Source organism: Sorex fumeus, unplaced genomic scaffold, assembly GCF_029834395.1.
Source record: "Sorex fumeus unplaced genomic scaffold, SorFum_2.1 ptg000003l, whole genome shotgun sequence".
Lineage (NCBI taxonomy): Eukaryota > Metazoa > Chordata > Mammalia > Eulipotyphla > Soricidae > Sorex > Sorex fumeus.
In genome coordinates, this window is record NW_026606060.1 from 32,428,454 (window position 1) to 32,435,926 (window position 7,473).

A 7,473-nucleotide genomic window follows, 5' to 3' on the forward strand; every position below is an offset into this window, starting at 1 on the left:
TTCCTCTGCCGGTACCTTCATGCGTGTGAAGAGTGGTCTCAGGATGGTGGTTGCTGGTTCTGGAGGTTCTGAAGACCTCCAGAACCTATTCTCTCCAAATGTATTCTATTTTATATTTTTAAAATAATACACCAGATATTTCATTGCAGTAATCAACAATCATCTCCCAAGCAAGTGCTTCATGGAGGCTGGTAATTACTGTAAGATGTTTGCTTTGCACATGGACAATCCTGTTTTCATCCCAGGCACCAAACATGGTCCTGTGAGCACTGCCAGGAGTAAGACCTGAGCATTGGATGTTGCCTAAAAATGAACAAACAAAAGTTTTTAATTTCAAAACAAAAGAACCTCAGAAAATTTTCTAATTCTCTAAACTTACCTGATAAGAATGTAACCTGTACTTTTAAGAAAATATGCTAAATAATAACATAGGATGCATATTTGCTTAGTTCTTTCTTTTACTAATTTCTTATAAACTATTTTTATGTACACTCACTTAGAGAAATGTTTACCCTTAAAAATCACATACTACTTCTTGTTCATTTGATTTTGTTCTTTCCTTTCACTAAAGAATAACAATACTTTCAACAATCAATAAAGAAATAATGCTATGATAGAAAATGCTTTCTTTTCTTTCAACAATAAATAATCTTTGTCAGTGCTATGAAAGTAATCATGTTACTTCAAGTAATATCCACAAATACTTTCTCAGCCATAATCTAATGAAATAAATATGAGATATAAATGTTATTAATACATATGAAATCGTTGTTACAAAAAATGTCTTGACTACACAGTATTGTCCAAAGTGAATCAAATAATGAAAATAAATTCCTTTCAAATGCAGCATTTTTCTCACTAAAGTGTTAAACTTTAGTGTTGAAATACTCAGTAAAATAGAAATATCAAACTACTATGGACATATGAGGGAATAACATTTTAGAAATATCACTTAAGGAAAAACATATTGATATTCTTATCCTATATTATAATTTAATGAATTTCAGCACTTGTCATTTTGTTAGAACCTCAAAAGTGGAAGAACTGTAGAGAATTTGAGAAGTTATAAACACAAATTAAAATTATGATTCCAAGAACATTTTAATTTTAGCAACTTTTAAAAGACATTTTAATAAGCCTCTTAAAGAGTAAAAATTAGTGTGGAATAGTTATATGCTGACCCCTATTTGCAAGTACAATTAAAATTATGTTGAGCTGAATATTAGTAGATTTTATATTCTTGTTTTTCAACAAGTCACTGTTTTATCATAAATTCATTAAAATTACTGGTACTAAGTAACTTGGGCTGGAGTGGTAGGACATTTGTTATAAAATCCTATTTTAAAAAATCCACTCTATCCCCCCCCCCCCCCCATCGCCTCCACAGAAGCACTCAGACTGCATCCTCTCCCTCTTCTTCCAAGGGAAGAGAAAGATCATCAGTAAAAGGCAGTTGCAGAACCAATTCACACTTAGATAAAGATGTTTTGGCTTCTTATCATGGTTTTGGGTCCTCTACACAATCACTTAAAGAAAATTCACTAACAACAAACTCTAGAAATGATCCCTGAAAGTACAGTCTTCTACTTAAAAATTGTTAAGGCACTTGCCTTGCATGGGCTACCTTGGCTTGACCCCTGACCCCTCATATGGTTCACTAATTTCCTCTGATACTTGAGTACACAGCAGTGAGTAAGTCCTGACCCGTCTTAAAGTGACTCCCCAAACAAAATTTTTCTACTAAAGTGGGATGTAATATGCTTTTAATTTTGATATTTTTTACCCCTGTGTGGAGTGTGGGTAGCCATATAAATAGATAAATATGTGTATGATTTTTCAATCTAGTGATAAAGAAAACTTTTTTTTCAACCACCATTGTAGGAACTCTGAGATTAGAATGTTTGTTGAACTAGAGCCAAGGGGTGAATATTGATGGCAGGAGACTATGGTCATATGATAGAAATTCTCTTCATTCTACTTTCCTATCAGTTAAATTGCTTATAGGATGCTCAGCCCCGATCCGAGCAGGCTTGGAGATCTCAGCCCCGGGACCCGCATGCCTTTGTTCCTCTGCTGCTACCTTGATGCGTGTGGAGAGTAGTCTCAGCATGGTGGTGCCTGGTTCTGGAGGTCTTCGGCTGCCGGAGCCCTGGTCGGGACTGGGAGGCAAACTCAACTTGTTCCCTTCCAAGGGGCCACAGCGAGGACAGCCAGGTGTGGGGGCAGGAGACTCTGACTATCAAACCCAGCTCCGGGAAGAGAACAGCGCAGAGTCTCCTGCCCCCCGTGCCTGGCTGTCCTGGCCAGGGCCCCTTGGAGGGGAGCGGGTTGAGTTTGCCTCCCCTTCCTGACCAGGGCTCCGGCAGCTGAAGACCTCCAGAATCAGCCACCACCATGCTGAGACTACTCTCCACACGCATCAAGGTAGAGGCAGAGAAAGAAAGGCATGCGGGTTCCGGGGCTGAGATCTCCAAGCCTGCTCGGATCAGGGATGAGCATCCTCCACCCAGATCCTCCATATTCCAGTAGGCAGGGCTCACACCCACCAACTGGCCCCCTGGAACCATGTAATCCCATCAACGGCCAAGACCCAGATACTATAAAACCCAGCTTCCGGAAGCAACATCTTATTATCTCATTCCTACTTTGGACAAACTGGCAGGCTACCAAATGTAGCCTGCCCACATGGCAGAGTCTGGCAAACTCCCCATGGTGTACCCAATATGACAAATACCAGTAACAATGATGGGGCTCATTCTCCTAACCCTGAAAGAGCCTTGCATATGGCACTTTTTAAAAAAATCTCAGGACTAGGACGAAGGAGATGTTACTGGGGACTGCTCGAGGCAATCGACGAACAGCAGGATGGTCGTGATTGTGATCATGAAATTGTTTATAAAGACAACACTTTTTTTTCTAAGTGGACATTGTATAAAACTGTTTATCCTTGTTATCACAAAGTTTAGTGATTAGATATCCTTTCTATATTATCTCTCTTCTCTCTTTGCTCTCTCTTCTCTCCTGTTATCTGATTGGTTTATAGATGCTTTTATTTTAAAAGTTTATCTTTTGACTAAGGGCTGGAGCGATAGCACAGCAGTAGGGCATTCACCTTACAAGCGACCAACATGGTCAACCAGAGTTCTATTCCTCCGCCCCTCTCAGAGAGCCCGGCAAGCTACTGAGAGTATCTCGCCCGCACGGCAGAGCCTGGCAAGCTACCCTTGACATGTTCGATATGCCAAACACAGTAATAACAAATCTCATGATGGAGATATCACTGGGCCCGCTCGAGCAAATTGATGAACAACGGGAGGACAGTGACTGTGCCTGTGATCTTTTGACAAAATTATCTGGTTTTAAGTTTCAGATATGGAGGGGATATAAAACAAGGGATATGTAAACAAGGAAAAGTGAAAAAGGGATAAAAAGTAGGGGAATAAAAAATGACCAAAAGTAACAGAACCTTAGAACTGGTCTACAGAGTATAGCTCAGCATGGCTAGACTTGGGAGTGTAAACAGGAAAGTTAAGGTAAGAATCTCAGCACTTGGGTCAAGGTGAGGACTGACTTTACTTTCTTATAAAGAGCAATTTCTCCTCTAGCCTGAGTTCCCAGATCCCCAAAATTCAGGTGGTGGGGACCAATCCTTGCATAATGAGGAAAAAGTAGCTCTAAGCAGAGCTTGACAGCTGCCTTATCAGGCTGGTGGGATATGATTATCCTTACTATATTCTTCTTCCAATAGCTAGGCGCTACACCCACCAAATATCCCCCCCCCCCGCCCCCTTGTGCCATGTAATCCCATCAATGCTAAGACCCAGAGACTATAAAACCAAGCCCCCGGAAGAGAACAACACAGAGTTTCCTGCCCCTGCTCCTGACTATCCTAACCTGGGCCCCTTGGAGGGGGGAGGGGGGAGTTTCCCTTTCTGCCCCAAGCAGAGCCCCCAGCAGCTGAAGACCTCCAGGACCAGACAGAGCCATGCTCAAGACCACTCTCCATGTGCTCAGATGAGCCTCATACATGAAGGAACCAGCTTAGGAAGACAGGTGTGCGGGACCTGGGGTTGAGATCTCCAAACCTGCTTGGATCAGGACTGGGCCTCCTCCACCCAGATCACCCATCTTTCAGAAGCTAGGCATTACACCTACCAACTGCCCCCAGGGCTGTGTATCCCATCAATGGCCCAGACCCAGAGACTATAAAACCAAGCTCCCAGAAACATTTCATCCAAGACTTAATTGTCTAGTTCTCGCTCTAGGAGAACTCAGCAGGCTACTGAGAGTATCCTGCCTGCACAGCAGAGACTGGCAAGCTCCCCTTGCCGTATTCGATGTTCCAAAACCCAGTAACAATGATGGGTCACTTTCCCCTGACCCTGAAAGAGCCTTCAATGTAAAACTTGATAAAATCTCAGGGCTAGGACGAATGGAGACATTACTGGTGCCTGCTCGAGGAAATCGATGAACAACGGGATGACAGTAATACAGTGATACTCTTGGCACACTTGACCCAACCCAACCCAGCCTTTCCCAGGAGGTCATGGTGGGTCTAGTCGAGATCTGGAAGCACTGTTTTTTAATGCACCTCCCATGCTCTCAAGTCTTCTGCAATATGAGGAAGTCTCCATAAGATCTTAATTATGGGATTTGGAGAGCTATAGGGTGGACATGTGCATCTAACATGGAAGGTGTTATATACCAACTCCACAAGAAAACTACTTTTTGCTGTTGAGGGTGACTTGTGTGAAGTGGGAGTGAGGGGGGAGGGTGAGCAGAGAGGTGGAAGCACTCTTCTCTCCAGGCTATCTCCCTCACTCCCCATTTCGCCCAAGACAACCACAACTGTCATAAGTGTCTTAGCTTTTTCATCTTGGTTAAGCTTCAGTGCTTCAGTTTCTCAATCTCCACAAAGCTCAAGAGTTGTGTTTCATAGAATGTGTTCCTTATGATTTTTGGCTGTTTCAGGGCTTGGAAATTTCTTCTAAAGTTTAATCACTTCCCCCAAAACTTGCTACCAAGCCCTTCCCTGCTTATTTACCTACCTGCAATATAACCATTTCAGACCTATCCCTATGCATCTCATCTGGGTGTTCTGAAATATTTTAACATACCATTAATAAATTAATAAGCATAGAAAATAATTATTCCTTGGGGTCTATAAATTAATCTAGCACATAAATGAAATCTGAGTTGGGTTTCTTATGAACCATTAATTTGCAACTGTTAGAGCAAACAGGGGGAGTCATTTTTAAAGCATCAGACACTAGAAAAAACAATTTAATTATGTGTATGGGGGAATTGCAGGGATTATGGTGATCCTGCCTTTGGTCATGGGAGAATGGAGTTCATGAAGCATAACTAAATAAAGGAGCAAAGGACCCAGCACAAAGGAAAGGGTAGAGGGACTACACACTCAAAGAAGGGAGTTTAAAGAATGACAATTGCTTCTTTCATTAGGAAAGGGCACCTGGATTAAGGGAGGGGCATCAGGTCCCTTTTAGTTTTAAAGCCTTCATTGTCCTCAACTCAAAATAATCTGCATACCAATATGGGAAATCTGGAGGTGAGATAAACTCTTGAGATACTTGTGGTTTTATGATTTGCTCTTCTGCATAACCAAATCAAACAGAAGTTGTTCTTAACTCAGGAATTTACTACATGCAGTTGACATCTAATAAAGGATGGGAGCAGTTTTTCTGAGACTGAATACTTTGACCTATGGGATACCTGACACTACTTTTAGGTGGTTAGTTTCAAAATAAACTGTAGTGTCACAGAGAATAACTTGAGGTGAGGGAATATATGCAGACACTGGATGACTAGTGTGAAATGCTTTGTATTGAAACCAGTCCAGGGATCAATATTAGAAAACAGAAAATGCATCTAGACTAAGGTTCTTATCATCTCCATTCCCTTCTTCACAAAGTCTAGAGGATAAATCTGTATATCTTTCCCAAAAAGCCAAATTCTTACTCTGTTTTGATTTGCGGATAAAACAGAATGTGTTAGAGACCCATCTCACTTTTTTGTTGAATAAATAAATAAATAAATAAGGTTTAGAGGAAAAAAGAAAGATTAACTCACACTATCTGCCCAGTTTCACATTACCTGCCCAGTTTTCACCAAAATATTTATTTTTCCAGAGATAAAATGATGGAAAAATAATCTATTACTTTGTATTGTTTCAAAGCTGCTTATAAAGAGACAAAAAGAGAAAAGAGAAGCAAAAATGGCCACCTGCAGCTTGAAAAGAATGTTAAATATTCGTAATGATTCATCTTATGATGTGGGATAGAATACAAATTTTCTTTTGTAATTTTATTATTGTTGCTTTCAAGAATCCCTTGTGACATGCATAATATATTTTCCCCAACTGCACTCTAATCTATGTATTGCTCATATTGCCAACAATCTTTGAGTATATGTTTATCTAGCTGAATAATATGTACATGTATATCATAGCATATAAATGACCTAATCTTTTCAAATGCAAATATATATACATTATTGTACAATTTTTAAATTAAAAAGTGAAAAATGAATTTTGAAAATCATTACTATTCCAACAGAAATAACACGTGCATATTCTGTTAGAACTTGTGTTTGTGTACTATGGTTACTATGGCTAGGAAATATTTCCTTTAAAAATGATCTTTTAAAGTAGCTATCAAAATCAGGTAAACAGCTGTTTCAGACTTGATAAGGCTGAAAAAGTGGATAACATGTAAGCATTGTTGCCAATGGTTACAAGTCTCAAGAGAGCTTGCATATTATATTTTTTAGTAAGGTAGTTTAAACTACCAGACAGATCTCTCTATACAGGATATATTAGAAAAATCCTCTTTATTTAAAAGAAGAAAAATCATTTTCTCCAAATGCAAAATTGCATTTAAAAGCAATAAAAGTCTAAAAATTAGTGGATACATTTATAAAGAGAGTTTAGTAGACAAAGAAGAGAACAGTATGGAATGAACAAAAAGAAAATGAAAGAAGAAGGTCAGGAAAATGAAGAGGAAACATCCATGTCATTATGAGAAATCATAAAGAGAAAAAATGTTTAAAAAATACATGAGTGCATTTTAAAGTGAAAGACCAAAATAATTCTAATATTATAATTATGCCTCGATTAAATCAGTTCTCTCCTCTCAACTACAAAATCAGTGGCAAAATGGATCGAAGAAGTGAAAAAAGCTGCAGAGAATAAATTAGTCTACAGTATTATACATGCACAACTTTTAACAAATTCAAGCATTTTATTTACTTTGTTTTGGTGCCACAACCAGGAGGCTACTTCCAGCTCCTTGCTTTGAGTACTGCATAGGGATGCTGGGGAATCTTGCAGTGCTGACATTTAAGCCTGGGCCTCCTGCATGTGAAGCATGTGCTCAACCTGTTGCACTTTTCTTAGCCCTCAAGCTTTTTCTTTTAAAGTTTATGCTATTTACTTAGGCACATTTAAATAAGAAA

General features: G+C 39.4%; 1 pseudogene; it reads right to left on the reverse strand.

Moving 5' to 3' along the window:
- Nucleotides 1–1,388: 1,388 nt before the first annotated feature.
- Nucleotides 1,389–1,583, reverse strand: LOC130029543 (uncharacterized; annotated as a pseudogene).
- Between the last annotated feature and the right edge of the window lie 5,890 nt (nucleotides 1,584–7,473).